This window comes from Lepidochelys kempii, chromosome 12 (assembly GCF_965140265.1).
Source record: "Lepidochelys kempii isolate rLepKem1 chromosome 12, rLepKem1.hap2, whole genome shotgun sequence".
Classification (NCBI taxonomy): Eukaryota; Metazoa; Chordata; order Testudines; family Cheloniidae; genus Lepidochelys; species Lepidochelys kempii.
In genome coordinates this window covers 20,789,590-20,805,926 of record NC_133267.1, presented here as the reverse complement: position 1 = coordinate 20,805,926, position 16,337 = coordinate 20,789,590, and positions in this window count along the sequence as shown.

The window sequence follows — 16,337 nt, the reverse complement described above, 5'->3', positions numbered from 1 at the left end:
GCAATTTCCCCTCCCCCCCCCTTAGGCTCAGTGGCTGACTCCCCCTTTGCTGTTTCTTTTTTGTAGTGGGTGTCAACTGGCTCTAGCTTCTTGACCAACTTCTAATTCTGAACCACAGTCAAGCCAAGCATTTGCATCACTTCCATTTCTGCCCCTTTTCCCTTCCCAAAAGTCTCATCTTTCCTTTCAACATTTTCCTGTTCTAGATATGCAGAATTTAAAACAATTATTCAGGAGGAAGACCTCAATTTTTAGACAGGAAGACCTCAATTTATTTTTTGGCCTCCCGTATTCCAAGTAAACTCAGATAGTTAGAATTCTAAAAGGGTTGAGCTCACAATATTGAAGGTCACTTGAAATTTAGGCTGGAACCTACATATATTTGGGCAGCTGTGGATGTGGGGAGATTTCTTGGAGCCCTTTGAATGACCATGATGCTTACATACACATTCTTCAGAAAGCAGCTCACTAGCAAAAGGATCTGTCCTTTCTAGTCTAATACTTTATGTAAATCTTGTATCCTTTCTAAATGCTGATACTAAATAGCTTCCTTTTAATCTGCTTAGTACCTCTCTTCAACATTATTAGAAATATCCCAATTAAGTAATCAACATTCTCATCAGGGGCTCACTGATACACAACACACAAAAACTATGGATATGGACAATTTTTAAATTCCTAAGAAAGATCCCTTTTTATTTCACAACTTGATCTTAAGGCAAACCAGAGCATTAAAATATTTTTAAAATTTAACATTTCAATCTTTCTTCAGTCATAACAGAGAACAAAAGCAGCATGAAGTAAGCAGAGGAGCCACAGAATGGGAAATGTATGTCACCAAACACTATTTTACATCTGTTAAATACAGTAAAAAAGCATGCAAACAGCTCCGTGTGTGCCAATTATGCAGACTTTTTACTAGTAGGTGTGCCATTAATCCATTGTTTAGAGTCCTCAAAATGTATTGCATTGAATGGTTTTGGCAACTGGGCCAATTAAAAGGGCATGTCACTTGTCAGAGTAGCAACTACATAAATTCTATTGTACTAACTGAAATGTGGGATCGTTTGCTGGGCCCTTTTGCATTTTGCATTTCATATGCCAAAGAAAAATGTTTTAATAGTGACAAACAGATGGTATGAATAATTTGCCAAAGAGGAACAAGAAACATGTCTCTGGGCCAAACTTTGTGTGGATTTATAAGCTGTGTAAAACCACTGTCATCAGTGAGACTGCATGGGGTACAATATAAGCACTCTAATTGCAGAATCTCTGTTACTGATGACTCGGGTCAAGTCTTTTGGGGGTTGCCTTCACTGCATTGTTAGCTCAAGCTATAACTCATGTGTTGCTCCTAACCCGACTCCCATCCACACACCAAAGTGCCTAGCTCAAGTTAAGTGGTGATTTAGAATCAATCTAGCTGGTCCACTTACGGGGTAGGTTGAAGTTTGAATGCTGCTGGTATTGAATGCTGACGCCAGTAATGCAGTTGGAATGTAGCAAGTTACAAACACTCATCAACTGCTAAACCAATCACTCTGTGCTACTAATCCAATCATTGTGTAACTGGAGTGCTGTTCCACATCAAATTGAAATGAATATGTCCGAACATTGTACTGCAAGATTCCAAACACCACAGCTTACATGCTCACAATGGCTTCTATCAAATTAAGCAAGAGATTTCTACATGCCTCTCTTCACACAATTAGGCCCCAATCTCACAAAGATTTATGTATATAATCAATTGTACATGCTATGAGTAGTCCCAGTCATACTCAGTGGGTAAAGTTAATATAGAATATAGAAGTCAGAATAATGCTGTTCCTTAGGCCCAGCTCTGAATTCTGCAAAAGTGCCTTCTGTTTCATGTTTCTTTAAACATTACCACTGCCACATATTCCATTTCTATCTAGGCAGAAGATATTGTATTGCTGACTGCAGTATGTAGATCCTAACTTTGCACTGATTTCAAGTGGAATAAAGAACCAGTACCTAAAAGGTTACAGCTGGTCAGCAGACTCACTCTGACCCAGCATCTTAATCGTATTCTGGTATCAACTCTTCTAATGAGGCCTCTTTTTGACCCCTTAAGGAGATTCTCTTGGTGGTTTTACTACTTAAAAAAAAAAAAATCTTCCTTGTTGCAGTTACAGGCTAGAAGGGTCAATGAACTGGTAAACTTTGTAAAAATAACTGCCTTAGCTTTGCTAACAGATGCAGGATTTCTCCCCAACCCTCTCAGTTTCATTTTGAAAAATATTATTCTCTCTTCTTTCTGCCCTTCTTCTGAGAACCCTAAGGGACTCAAATGGCACAACTTGGATGTGAGATCAATCTTAAAGGGCTACCATCAAGTCTGTTAATTCTAAAAATTTGGCCTACCTTGGGAGTGGCCATATAGTGAATGTTCCCATCTTAGGATTCCAGGAATGTGCTTTCTCTATTCTACTTCCGCGGGACTACTAATGTGTGTGAAGTTACTCGTGCTTGAGTGTTTTCAGGATTGGGGCCTAGATTTGTATCTCCTTCAACCTTTTCTTATTGCAGCTGTCAATATTTTTGCCATGTTTGTGGGATGACCGATAGAACAGTGGGACTACTCGGCAAGCTTCCATTGACCAGGAGTCTCTAGGCTATAAATGATCAAGTGGTCATCAAATAGAAGAAGAAAAGGGAACTGAAGCATCAACACATAACACTGTCATTGGCATGTTCAGTGCTGCCCTTTAAATCCCCTTGTGCTCCTTCTGTCCCACTTCTCTGTCACTAGAGGAAGATATGAGACTTCAGAGGCAACACCAACATGCTGATTCTTCTTCAGTTTAAACACTGTAATTACTATTGAAGTGTTCAGTTATAGAGGGTGACAAGATATTTGCTCAGTGTTACCTTATCTATCTGTCCCATGTTTGTCACCATATCTAAGCACCATCAAAATGATCAATCCTCAGAATCAGTGCTTCAGTATGAACAATTATTAAGGTAAATCCATTTTTATTTGTTTCTCTCAAGCAGGGGAAACAATGGGCCTGATTCTCACTTAAAATACGGCTCCTTTTCACAGTACTGGCAATGTAAAGGGGCCTTAAAGTGGACTAAGCGTAATTTGTGGCCCATTTGCACCCACCAGAATGGTGTAAAGGAGCTTGAATATGACTGAGAATCAGGCTCTCAGAATCAGGCTTGGAAGAAAACAGAGAAATTAAACACTCATTTTTTGACCAGCTATTTAAAAAGAATTGGATAGACTACATGCTTTTTGAGGGAAAGGAACCTCTAAGTTTTCTATATTCTTTTCCAACAAGCATCTATAGAGGAATATCTGAAAGTGAAGCTAGCCCACTATTAATGTGTATTATATTTTAATCTTATTATACCTTTCCTAATAATGCATTAATATAATTTATTTTTATGGCACTGGTATGTGATAATGCTCTAGGAACCTCACAGAAAACATAGTTGCCTATATCTTAGTTCTTACACTATGTATGCTGCCTTGTTTGGTTTAGTACCTGAAATTTGGATGGTTTATTTGTATGCTTTGTAGATTCTTCTGCCACCTTTTATTTGTGTTGCCTGGAAATTCCAGATTTTCTGCATGTAGTCATACCCAAGAGGAAAGCCTGATTCAAAAAAGATTAGCTTCACTTTGCTTTTTTCCTTATCTTTTCTCTGTAAAGGAGGAGAACTTCCTGATCATGTCAATAGATTAGCAAAGATAGTCCAGATAGCTGAATATCTTAAGGGCCTGAATCTCCTCTCACTTCTTCCAACTTTAATGCTGGTATAACTTCATTGACTTCGGTGATGATTTATACCTGTATAAGTGAGAGAAGACTCAGACCCCAAGGCTTTTACTAGGGATAATACTATGTTTGTGCTGCTTTTTAGCACCTGACATATATGGTGCCAAATTCATCACTCTAATATGTTTCCATTCAAGTCAAGAAGTTACATCAGGGATGAATTTGGCCCACACTGTTACTGTATTCATTTGCTGAGGTAATTATGAGGATACCTGTGATAGTGTTAATGGTGAAATTGTACACACACACGGCACTAGATTTTTAAAAATCCTCTAAAACTTCTCTTGCAATTTTGCAAATGAACTTTTTAACATCAGCACACACAAACTGCTTGTGTGCACACAGCCTAAGTAGACGTCTAACCATCTAATTTAATCTAAACATATAGGTATTTTCCATGTACAAATCAAAGTACTGGTGTATGTACAACATGTGTGAAAAACTGCATTTTGAATTTTACAAGCCCAATTGAGGCCCTTTGGGAGTTTGACCCATTAGGCATATGGGATCATGTAGTGAGGGTGTCATATTTAGTAACCTCTGTTGCTTCAATGAAGTTGAAATGTTCAACTCTCTGATAATAGACTTATAGCCAGAAAGGGCTCTGAGTTGAGAGTGGAATTGTTGGGTGCTCTGTTGCTTGGTAAATGTTTCTGCTAATTATTGACCAAGTGTAGGTTATGCTTTGTGTTATTTTTGCTATACCTGAGCCAGGCTGACACTGTTAGGCTTGTACAAAGCTCCCCCTTTGTTTTTCATTTTAAATGCTCCTTAGCTTAATGGCCATTAAGGAGGCGTGCCTGCTAATTTGTATTTCACACACTCTTGTTTCAAAATGATAAAAGTGACGTGTGTTTCGCATAAGTAACACCATTCTCTTCATACATTACAATAATCAAGTCCTCTGAATCACCTTAATCTACCATTAAAATGTACTCTCACCTCTTAACCTCTGGAGCTGATATTTCCCTAGGTGTTTAATTCACCAAGGTTGATGGGTTTTTAGCACTTTAATATTAATTTCAAAAACTCTTTCTATCATTTTACTTGCAAATTTTCCATCTTTTCAGACAATTAAATGAACCTATTGTATACAATTTATCTTTTCACTTTACTAATACATTTCATCTGAAAACTGCATGTTTTTCCTGCTAAAATTATGCATATTTTCCTACTATCTACCACCCCTTTTAGTTCATTCACCTTTTTTCGTTTCTTGCCATCTATTCTGCTCTAACATACTGTACTCTGTTGCCCAAGGCATTGTCTATTTACCGACTCCCTACCAGTTTTGTTTAATTCCACTCAGTCAAATTCCAAATACTACGGAATGTTACATTAATCTTTATTAAAAGCAAAAACTGTGGCAAGACTGTGGAAAAAAAAAAAACAGAGAGAAGCCAGAAACTGTGTTCTTAATTTGTGCTACTGCAGAAACAAAGACAATGTTAGGGCTCAATCTTGCAAACCCTTACTCAGACACGTAATCTGTTTATGTGAAGTGTCCTATTGATTGATGTCAATGGAATGCTTAAGGACCTCTCATGCAAGTAAAGATTGCAAGATTGGGCAGTAGGTAAGAAGAGCATCTCTTGGGGAACTAGCTGACTCAGGAGAGTTACAGCAAGATGCACCTTAAGTCACCTATTCAAATCTGGCCAGGACACTAAAGACAGATGCTCATCTGAGTCCTAATCAGTGGCCTATGTAAAAGGGGTTGAGTGGTCTCAGTCTAATTCTTGGTGATGAAGACTCCATCTCTGGTAAATCAGCATCATAGCTGACACTTGGAATGAATGTCTCCAGTCCCAATAATGTAAATCCAGAAACTTTCACTGATATTAAATTCACCTAAACTTTTTAAAAAGAAAAATCAAATCCACAAACAGAATATCACAACTTTATGTTTCATGGGTGTGGTGGATTTGTGTTAAACCTTATCATTATTTAAACATAAAATTGAATTTTAAAAAAGCAAATATTTTTCATGGAATGTTATAAAACATGCATAATTCAGCAAAGGTGACTCAAGGCATTTAGGTAGGCTTCCATCGGACCCAAAAGATTAGAATGACTCCAAAGATGCCATTTTGATCCCATGGGCAAACATATAAAAATAGATTTTTATAAAATAAACCAGGTCTGCTTAGACTATTTCGAGGCAGAGGTATAAGAAGGTATTTTTACATGTTTTAACATGTTAAGCATTATTGATCTAGTTGATTATTAGTTTGGGAGGCATTCTAATCATTCTTATCAATCTGCCTTGAGGAGTTAGTCAGTTTACAGAATAGATCATAAAAGTGTAAACACGGAAATATTTATTGGCTACAGTGCAAAAAAACATACTGCCTGCACATGTTGTTAAGTAGGCCACTTTTATTTTTACAGTAGTATGAAGGCCTAGTCCATACTGCCACAGCTGGGATCAGCAGAGGTGCTTGAACTGGATTCCCGGTGGCATAAAACCTGCCTGCAGATCATTAACCATAAGGGACCCTAAACTTTGGAATTGACATCACTATCCCTTGATCCAAAATAGCCTGAAAGTATTGACCATCAAGACAAGCCCATCTATTAAACCAAATCTCGGGAAAGGGAAAGACAGAATAAGGCACCACTGTTTGTGTTTAAGGGGATACTGATTAACATAGTTTAGGAATGATATTGTTGTGGTTGGTTGATTTTCTACATTGGGGGTGAGAAGCAGATGCTGCTTTTTTATTTGATTATATTTTGAATTTTTTGTAAAAACATCTTGAGTTTAGGACACATATATGAATCAAAATAAATAAATATGACAGAATGAGGATTTGAACATCTTCAGTAGTAAATATCTGACCATTTTAAGTTATAGGAGCACATACAAGAAAGTATAAGGCCTCAATCCAGCTATGCGTAACTTTAAAACCCACTGATATCATACTTTGCTGATCAGGGCACAATAATGATAAGTTTCTAGGGCTAAAACCTGAACTGAATTCTACAGATGCAGATGTCTTAAAAAGGAAACAATGTGTGTATGTAGAAACCACGCCTCCAGACACACATCCTTGATAACTTGTATTCATGTTCAGAAACTCAGTCAAAAGCATGAATATTTGTTTCCACAGGATTGTAAAAATTTATTTATTACAGTCCCCAAGATTGTACTTTACTGCACAAAACAGAAATATGGTCCCTGCCTGAAAGAACTTACAATCTAATTTTAGACAAGACATGATGATTGGGGACAAACAAATGGGGAAGGTGTTGGGTGGGGAAGGCTGAGAGTTGAAGTAATAAGCTCTCACAATTAATGTAGACTTGTGCACTTTGTGGTTAAAAGGTTTCAGAGTAACAGCCATGTTAGTCTGTATTCGCAAAAAGAAAAGGAGTACTTGTGGCACCTTAGAGACTAACAAATGTATTTGAGCGTAAGCTTTCGTGAGCTACAGTATTTTCCACTGAATGCATCCGATGAAGTGAGCTGTAGCTCATGAAAGCTTATGCTCAAATAAATTTGTTAGTCTCTAAGGTGCCACAAGTACTCCTTTTCTTTTTGTGGTTAAAAGTTAACTTTTACCTCAATTAAGTTTTAAATTTAGAAATTTACTTTTTGTGGCCATAATAATCATCATGAACAGAACAAGCATCCTAATGGGCAATGCTCCACAAACCACACTGAAGAGCTCCAATGAAATCCTGGCCCCACTGAAGCCAATGTTTTGCTATTGACTTCAGTGGGTGCAAGATTTCATGGTGAGCCTCCCCTTTTCCACCTGTGTGCCCCAGAAAGAGAGTAGACGTGATTGTTCTTTCTTTGGACTCTGTATTGACATTTATACATTTGCAACATGAGTGTAAACATCCAGTCAGAATTCTCCACTCACACTGGCCAGTGTAAATGACTACTCAGCATGTAAGGCAGTTAGGCCCCTGTTTTGTTGGTGGTCTGTGTGTTCTCTCCAATGCTTTTCCTCTACTTAGTTTCTAAGAAGCCCATTTACCCATGCTAAAATCTGGAAGCAGAACAAGGGATGGTGCTACAAAGAATAGCTCCTTCCCTTCTTCACTGTTCCCAAAATCTGTAGCACTCTCTCGAGGCAGAACACAAACAGAAGGGCATCCATGCAAAGCCAGAACGCGGTAATGTTGCCATGGAAGTGGCACTCTCCTTCCATGCAGAAAATAGAGAACCTGCTCTTGGCAGACAGCCCTCTCTGCAAACAAACCAATGGGAGTCAATGTAGACTATTGTGACCAACTCTCGCTGACCATCTTCCTCTCCAGAAAGAATTCATTTTGTGTGCTCCTGCCTCTCAATAATAAGAAGAAATGTATTTGAAAACTGTAGGGCAGTGGCTCTGATCTGAAACAGCAAAGAGCAGGCTTTGAGGAAGTCAGGGTCTGATTATTATTTCTGGATAAATGACCAGTGAAATAAATCATGGAATGAAGGATGATAGGCAGCAGTCTTTTAAAGAAGCACTGACTCTATTTTGCAGCCTGTTATGGTGACTCAGCACTGTGCTGTGTATTCAACAGCATTGTGTGAGCGCTTTAATTCCTTCTTTAATAACAAAATTCAGAAGATCTGAGCTTGTTTGTTCCTCTGGTACTTTGGAGTTGCATCAGGGAAAACTGGAATAATGCAATAGTGAACTGTTTGTTGATGCACTAGATATTGATAGAGCAATAGATAAGATTACACTACGTTAATGTTTCTGTAATACCGTGGATCTTGTGCTCTCCATAAATGTGCAGAATTCCCACCAACATCAATTTGCACATATAGCAGAATGTCTGAAAGCAGGATAATGGAGTCAAGATCTATCATGCAAACCTGAGCATTGGATGTTCCTCTAGACTGCAGAAATTTAACAACTTACTGCAAAGTGATAGCAGATAAGGATAACCCCCTTCCAGTCTCCAGCCCTTACAACCACCTGAAACTGTAGTTGAAGATGGAGTAAGGCATTGGTGAATGAGCCTTACAGTGTCCAGGTATCATCAACTCTGTCAAAAAATATTACAGAAAGATTATTCCAACAGTTAAATATTGGTAGTGCTGGACAGATCATCATTTTCAAATACATGGTTGATTCAGACTCCATAGTCCATCCAACATCACAGTCCCCAAAGAGTATACTAGACACCCCTACCTACCAAGAAGGAAGATGTTAAACCTAGAAAAGGTGCATGATGGTGCATGTTTTAATTAACGCTGTGATGCTGCATTGAGCTCCAAGTGGGCAAACCCCTGTGCCCACACAGAACCCCACTGACTTCCCACATAGAGCTCAGTGCAGGATCTTGACCTACATTACCTTATTTTTATTACCACCTCCATGTTATTTCAATACAGAGTTTTTATTTAAATGTATTTGTTAAGTGTTGATATTCTGCTGAAATCCTGTGATCAATTCAAATCCGGTATATGTATGTTTGCCACTGTAATTGGCAATGAGCCTGCTCTGAAGAATATAACCAGAATGTGAGAGTGCAGCTCACCCACATCAGCACCGTGTGGATTTCATAGAATAGTACAGGAGCTCTTCATTTTCAATAGAGTTACAGTGGACGCCTCTGCTAATAAACTTGAGTTAGTTGGCCAGGACCCACATTATTTCTAGTACAACCCGATAGCAAACTTGGATTAAATTTGTTTTTCTCAAAAGGATTATTGTCTATGTAGGATCTGATTTGTTCACTGTTAGTAACGGTCAGATTTTCAAAAAATTTAGGCATACAGCTGTGCCTGCAAAACCTGAATGCCATTGTGTGCTTAATTTGCCATACTCTTATTATGAATTTTAAAATACAGCCAGAAGCATTAAGTTCCTCTTGGAATGAGCTCTATGCCATATGAAAAAGAAGTATGGGCCACTTTTCAAAGGCCACTCAACCTCTTCAGTCTCTTTTTGTGGGCACAAATAATAGAATTTATTATTCATTACCTGATTATGTTTTGCATCTGCAGATCAAGTAGATGTCTCAACATATGTGATAATTTATTTCCTCAGCTGATGGTGGGTGCATAATAACTTCAAACACAAAATATGATGCGTATTTATATGCTTAGTATGCTTCAGGTACATTGAAATTAGTGCTAGTTTTTGATAGGGCTGTTCTTCTTTCAAAGGTATTTTCCTTTCCAAGAGCAAGATCATGGTTGGCCTTTATGCAGGGCGGGAAAGAGCATTTGGAAAGTCTCTTACCACTTGCACATTGCACATTAGAGTCTGTCATAGTTCTTGTGCTCATGGGATCACAGGGACTGCTTCCTCCTTGTACCCCCAAGAGTGCATGGACAATGCCCTTGAATGAGTTATCTATGGGGGCTGAACCTGGGAATCTCTGAATTAAAAAAAACATCAGACTCCATTACTTGAGCTAGAAGACCAGGTCCATGTGCTTGCAGACAGAAGCAGACTCAAAGCTGTGGTCTATCTGTCCCCTTCTAGCAGCTAGACTCACTGAGTTAGCATGGACAGAGCTGGCTAGGGAAGCTTGTCCCGAGTGTCAGCAGTCCACAGCAGTTCAAACCCTGTACAGGCCACTAGCTGCAGTGACATACCTGACATGTCTTCTGCAGGAACTGACTCTAAGACATTTGGGTCTAAAAACATAAAAGACTCTTCTGTCTGAGCTAAAGAACCAGCACAGCTGGGCTGGAGGCCGTAGCACACTCTTAAACCTCTACACGTGGTCTCACCTCGAGAGAGGGACAGATAACTGCATGGAGGTAACATGCGTTACACACACACATACATCACCCCAAAAGGGGAGGGGGAAGAGGTAGTGTCCTGGGCCTGCTTCCCCTTTGAACCTACTCATTGCGGTGGCCCTGTACACAAGGGGTAGTATGCTGCACTCCTTGAAGGGGTGTAGCAGTGGCTGCACTAACTAACTCTCCCCCCCCCCTCGAGAAGTGCAGTTTCACATCCCCCCTACAGAGGTCTGTGCATAAATGGCATGACTGAGCCAAGAATGATCATCACTTTTATGAGAAAAATTCCATAGGTTCTTAGACACACAAAACAGTTTTTGCTATCAGTGGAATTGCAAACCCTGTCAAACGTTCTCTGGTGTTAAAAGCATAGTTATGATTTATGGAAAACAAACTATAAATTAGACAATTATCACTGAAAATATACTTATATATGAAAGTGCAAGTAGAGGTTATAAATACTCTGTCATTATTTATATAAACTAAATTGTAGAAATTCTGATGGCTGCAATTTCAGTAGTCTTTCAAAACAAACAAAGGACACACCATTAGCATCTATGACCCCTTTAGTGTGTGTTTGGGTTCTTTTTGTTTTTTGCTTTTTTTATAGAGCAGACACACTTAAAGTAAGATGGCTGCTGCCATCCCATAATTATCAAAGTAGGAGGCTATAATGGTCTAGTTAGTCAGTGGAAAGCCACCCACAACATCAATACATAATTGAACCTGTTTTGGTTTCCATCAAGTTCAGCTTAAAGTTAACCACATGCTTAAGTCTTCACAGGATCAGGGCCAATATAAATTTGTACATGCAAATACCCAGTTTGTGCATACAATCATGATAATCACTTGCACAAATTAGGTATACAATTCTATGTTCATTTTTCCATTCCCATATTTGAAAGCCAGGGCCTATCTACCTTTCTACCCTACTAATTATGTGCCCATCACCATAAAATCTGTGCACTGTTTATATGTTCAGATATCAGGAATGCCAATTCTAATACGATGGGACAAATTCCTTTGTCTTCTAGCCCAGCTCATTTTCTCTGAAATGACTTGTCTTAGATTTTCAGATTAAAAATAACGAGTATATAATTCATAAATACCATATAAATTTTATATTAAAATTTTAAAAACCATACCTACAGTATTTTAGTACCTGACTTGTATATTTATGTGACTATTGTTAGAAGTGACTAATTGGGTTTGATTAGCTTCATCATTAATATTCTGTCCATAATTTAACATGCTTCAATAAAATACCCTAAAGCAGTATAATGATTAGATTTCAGGAATATGTGTTTTGCAATTAAGTTGCTCTTGATTTTGATATGCAGATTAAGAAATGGTGGTCTCATTTAAAAAAAAGCTGCCCTTATTAACTCAGCAGTATACTCTGAAGATTAGGTAAGAAATCCAAGATTTTTTCTTTGTATATGCTAGTTAAAATGTATTTCAATCAAGCATATGTGGGCAAATCAGATTTGATTAGTTTAAGTTCACAGTCATTCTATCTAAATGAATAATGTGTCACCTAACATTGCAAAAATTTGATTAATAGTTTATCAGTTAATTAAAAATGGGGTTTAATTTTTCTTTTTTTAGGAAAATGCAAGGTAGATGTTCCTTGTGTTCATCATAAATGCAAATTATTTCATCTTGAATCTATTGTTCCTTGTTCGTTTCTTAGCCAACTGGCAAGAAAATAAAGCTTTTAGAATGATCTCTTTTAGAAAGAAGTAGTAAAACTTTGCTTGCTTACACATATGGCTGCCAGTTGTCTAACTTCACGTGGGAGAGCGAAGGATTTTTATTTTCTGCATGCATCCCACAAAGCCTCTAATCCTCCCCCACCTTCTATATGTGGACATTTTTGAAAAGGCCCCTAACCATTAGATTATTTCATTTCACACCTCTACAGAGATAACAACCCTGTGTTAACCAGAACACACTTTACTAGTAAAAACTAGAAATTAGTCCATGGATGGCCTGCTAGGGAACTAATGAGGTATATAGAAGGACTTGTGGCCATTTCCACAGATTAAACAAAACACAGGACAGGAAAGGATCTGCAGTCATGGCCAATCCTTTGTTTGCTGAGCACAATAGCCGTGTACAATATTTGTAACCCCCGGTCTTAACTCAGGATTTAGCTAAGGTCTGAAGTATTCTATTTAAAAGTTTTAACACACTCTCTCTCTCTCTCTTATTTATAGGCTATGTAGGTTGCAACACTTATAGTTAAGACTGCCAGACACTTTCCATTATGAGACCCTATTTCCAGTTGCTTATAACTTTGCCAACTTTAACCATTTAATCTGAAATGTTCCATGCTGGATGTCTGCTCAGGTTGATATATATATATATATATATTAATTTCAGTAAAAATAGTTCAGCTGTTTCTCAGCAGAAAAGAGGTTGTTTTGCTCATGTTAATATTTTTTTAAAACATTTTGTTGAGACGCTCTTGAAGCCGCATGCTTTGGAACAGGAACTTGAAATTTGGGAGGGGGAACAGGCTGGTGTTAAGGATGTGTCTTTTGTTGTCCCTATGAAAAATCTGCCCAAATTTGACCAAGGTATGAGCCTCTGAAAATCTCAGTTTATATACATTCAGAGAGACTTGTTAGACTTTGACATATTTTGAAGATTCCATTTGTACTGAACACACAGAGGTTAAGAAGGACTTTCCCTGCAATTGCTCCTCCTGGCGCTCACTGGCCACTGTGGTGCAGGGTACCAGAACTGACAGCAAGAAGACTGTCTCTCCTTGCTCTCAATGCTTCCCACTTCTGGTGCCCAGTCAGCAAGGAAAAGGAGGAGGAAACAGCCTGACTAGCATGTAGAGGACTGAGGAACTGGGCCTTGGGCTGGTGAAGAGGGAGACTGAGAAAGTGGGTCAAATGGTGGGGGATGGGGATAAGGAGCCAACAGGGGGATTGGAACTGGGGACTAGGACGAGGAGACAGGGCATGTTCCGGGTCAGGGATTGGGAAGGGGAGCAGAGGGGTGGGGACTAGAGCATAGAGCCGATGGGGGATGGAAGGGACCCTGGGATGAGGAGCTAAGGGAGGATTAGGGAGGAAAGTGGGACAAGGACAGATTGGAGGGGCCAAGGGCAGAAAAGATCAGATGGGCAGAAGTGTCTGTAATCACAAGAGGACACGCCACTTGAACCTCAAGAACTCAGGAATGATTCCTAAATCTCAATATTCCTCTGCTCTCAGCAAACAGCTGTGAAACCCTCTTGCACATGTACCTCATTTCCCTCATGACCCACACAGAGGATGGCAACCTACTTCTACTATCAGTTACTCTGTCAGCTCAAGTGGCTGAGATCTTTGCAGTGGATCTATAGGTTCTAACTCTGCTGAGTCAAGATTCAAGATTCTACAAGATGGAATTGTGCAGTTTCCCTTTTTAGTAATTTATGGAATTATACACCAGAAACTCTTTTAAAGGAACATTAAGGTTGCAAAGTTAAGTACTCAGATTTAGAAATTGAGGTTGCCTGTGCTACTTTAGTTCAGCCCCCTTGTGTGTGTGCATTATGATATAGTCTTTAAATGCATTATCACATTAGCTTTTCCACACGAGCCCTGCTTCAGTCAGTGCACAAGATGAGCAGTGCTCACTGAATGAGCAGCTATTCAATATTTATATATATAAATGCATGCAATTTAAGAATTGTGAAACTTGATGAAGCCCTCTTTAAAGATGCCTTCACTGACCATCATTCAATATTCAGGGTTATTTGATAGCTTATGAAAAATGAATTGGTGGTTTTAGCATGGTACCTCTGGACAGATATTCACATCATAGAAAATACCCTCACAAATGGTGCTCCTGTTGGCATTCTCAGAGTCAACCAAATGTTGAATGAGCTTGGAGAGTGACCTATTCTCTCACCCCTAAGTATGGTCCATTCAGTGGAAGTCTGAATGGGACTTCAGGGATGATAGGGTGGAGGTTTCTACTGCCACAGTTCATGTTGTTCTTAGCTATTTAGAGGACATCAGTTTCCTTTGTCCAGACAATATCTCTGAGTTACTTTGTCTGTTTTGTACATGTTCATTATAATAGTTTAAAAAATAATCCCAAATGCACAATGATCTATTCCTATTTTAACATGTACAGGCTGGATTAGTGATATGCTCATGATGGTTCCCCCTCTCCACTTTTCCCATTCTCTGTCACTATAGACATCACCACCATTCACCTTGGTGCTCAGGCCTGTAATGTGGGCTCCTTAATCTCAAATGCATGTCCAGACTGTATCCACATTTCTAAGAGCTGTCATTCAGCATGTCTATTCTGCAATTAGACACGCGCTGCTGGCCCCTGCCAGCAGACTCAGGTTCGCGGGGCTCAGGCTAAGGGGCTGTTTAATTGCCTTGTAGACATTTGGATTTGGGCTCCCACCTTGCAGGGGCCTAGACCCTGGTCTCCAGACTCAGCCTGAATGTCTACAATGCAATTAAACAGCCCCTTAGCTCCAGCCCTGTGAGCCCAAAACAGCTGACATGGGCCAGCTGCAGGTTTTTAATTGCAATGTAGACATACCCATTTTCTCTCCATCCAGGCCTTCCTCATCTACCATTTTGTCACTTTCTCACACAAATCTCTCCACACTTTCTTCTGTGTTGTCCCTTGTGCATGGATCACCCTCCCTGAACTGATCCAGAAGGCCACTACCCTCTCTGTGCCTTCAAATCTTTCCTCAGAAAGACCCACTGTTCCCATGATTTCTGCCAGAAATCAGTTGGTTAATGACAGCTTGTGGGGATATCGGGATAGCTGGCACTTAACCTACTTATAATAATTATTTTAAAATTGCAAATGTATATATGTCTGTAAATACATGTATTTAGTTATACCCCTCTCTCCTCCCACTTTTAATGTCACTTTTCTATGGCCTGATTTTTCAGAAGTGCTAAGCTCCAGCCAAAGTAAATGGGAACAAGAGGGTACTTAGTATCTCTGAAAATCCGGCTGTTGGATTGTAAATTCTTCGCATGTGTTTGTACAACACCTTCCACCTACCCAATTCTGACATCAGCCTCTGGGCACAACAACAATATAGATATTAATAGTAATAATAGTAAAGCTATAAATATATTGGGCTAAATTCCGTTTTTGGTTGATTTCAATGGGGCCATGGGCATATGACCAAGAGCAGAATTTGTCCCATGCAATTTTATTTCTGTACTAATCTCCCATATTTTAACTAATAATCTGGTGGCAGGGGTGGGGGTGGAGGAAAGAGGAAAATAGACCATATTTGCATGTGAAAACTGCTGCACATGACATATCTTAATTTTTGCATAATATTACCACTTGCAAGAAATATAGAAGTCACATATAAATATTAATGAAAAGCTGCAAAAGTTGGACATGCAGAGACACAGGGAATCCTGAAATGCCATGCTTTCCTGACATCAGTGGTTCCTTTTGGCTTTATAGACCATCCTATGGTTGCTTGATTGGGGAACTGAAAAGAGAAATAAAAGTATTATTTAATTATTCATTGGATAAGAATAAAAAACCGCTAGTAATTAAACATAAAAATCCAAGTACGTAGTAGAAATATACAATTATAGTTACATGCTCAAAGATTATATTACAGAGAGAGCTACGGGTAACCATGAATAATGGATCCATCAGAAAATACTATTGGCTTCAACTGGAGCTGAGCATACTCAGATTTCTAATGACTAAAACCTAGCTAGTAGTATCCCTAAGATAGAAACTAATTGCTCATGGATAATAATGTACCATACTTGCCCTCCAATATTTATACATAAGTATATTAA